Source organism: Neofelis nebulosa, chromosome 14, assembly GCF_028018385.1.
Source record: "Neofelis nebulosa isolate mNeoNeb1 chromosome 14, mNeoNeb1.pri, whole genome shotgun sequence".
Taxonomy (NCBI): Eukaryota; Metazoa; Chordata; class Mammalia; order Carnivora; family Felidae; genus Neofelis; species Neofelis nebulosa.
The window spans coordinates 54,651,861-54,653,648 of NC_080795.1; positions in this window are offsets into that span (position 1 = coordinate 54,651,861).

The following is a 1,788-nucleotide window of genomic DNA, read 5'->3' on the forward strand; positions in this document are numbered from 1 at the left end:
TTTTTGTTTCCATGATTATCTGACCTAAATCAGACAAACCACAGGGCTTTAACTTCTTTATTTTTGTTGTCAGAAGCTGGTGTTGACATACATTTCCTCTAAATTGAACTGGTATTGTTTATGTTTAATATGACATTAAGGGATTTGATGACTTTGGTTTTCAAGAAAATCACATTAAATGCAGTACTTTTGTTTATCATATATATTTTATACATCATTGTTTCTTTTAGACGGTGTTGTAATGTTATACATATTTGTAATTTATATTGCATGTATAAATTGGAAATCAGCAAAAGTACAAATTTGCATTATCATAACTTGTGAGTTTTAAAAACTAGTATTAGTAGTTTTTCCCTTTCGTTAGAGATTTTAAGATGTTATAGTGTTTTAAGTACCTTAGTCCCTTGCACAAAAGCCATTAAATTCCAAATGCAGAAAGCCTTCAGTTCTAAAATTTCAAAGCTTTTAGGTGATTTCTGTATCAATTTTATATATCTGACATAATGCAGTTCACCATGTTGTTGGCTAAGATAATATTATGGATTCATTAAATTTCAAACTGAGATAGGAATAGTATTTTTATTTTTGGGTGTTGACTGGCTCCAAAATCGTTTCAAGGAAAAAGATACATACTGTGTTTATGGGAAAGAAATAGATTTGATAGTTTAAAATTCCATTAATTTTTCTCCCCAATTAAAATACATCCAGTCTGATTTTCTATGGCTTTAGAATTTTTAAAGATTTTTACTTTCATAAAAGTTGTTGCCCAAAATTAACATTCTGTGGGTTTTTTTTTTAATGTTACAAGTACTCTAAACTATTGCTGATCTGTTAGAATTTAAAATATTTCATAGTAAAATCACAGACTATATAGTGAGATCACCCTGGGTCCTTATTCTAAGCTCCCAGACTAAATATGATTGTAGAATCAGTTGAAATTTAACTTTGGTAAAAAGCTGCTTTTTACAGTCCCAAGCCACATTTTCAATCATTAGGTTTATTTGAGTTTCTGCCAATATACTCCCAATTATATAGAATTAGACTTAAATTTTTAGTAATAAAAGTATTCTCTTCCCTTATTTGTATTTATTTATTTTTGTTCATGGGAATGCTACATGATTTCTCTAAATTTGGTGTTCATAAAGGATAACCTCTCTTTTAGCACAATAAATTTTACTGCTTTTTCCCAACAGTTGACAAGTATTGAAGTCTGCTGTGGTCATGACTTTCATGAGTGTGGGATTTTGTTTTTTGTTGGTTTTTTGATTTTTGTTTAATTAGAAGTAAAAACTGGTTAGAAATTATAGTTTGTATGATTAATTCGAGATTTTTCTTATGGAAAGAATGAATAACAATTCTGGGATTTTTTTTTTAAGCCTCTTTTGATATGTAAACTGAATACCTGTGTTCAGTTTGGGTATAATATGGTCCCGAAAGAAGTTGTGTTGTTAAATACATATGATAAACACTTCATGGTAACAAACTGGCTCTTTTAGCTTTGAAATTTATACTCTCTGTTTTTGTTTGAATTTTAATTAAGAATTACCAGTTCTAGGAGCTTATTAGTAAAAGTAAAAAAGAAATATGGATAGTCATATATAGAATTAGTGAAGTGCTACCCATTATTTGAATTATGCATTTCATGTATTGAGGTACCAAGTAATGTGCAGACATGTGAAACTTTGTTTTGTGTGTGTGTGTGTGTGTGTGTGTGTGTGTGTGTGTGTGTATGGTTTCCACTTATTTTCCTCTTATTAAACTGTAGCTAGGGATATCTTCTAGTTGACT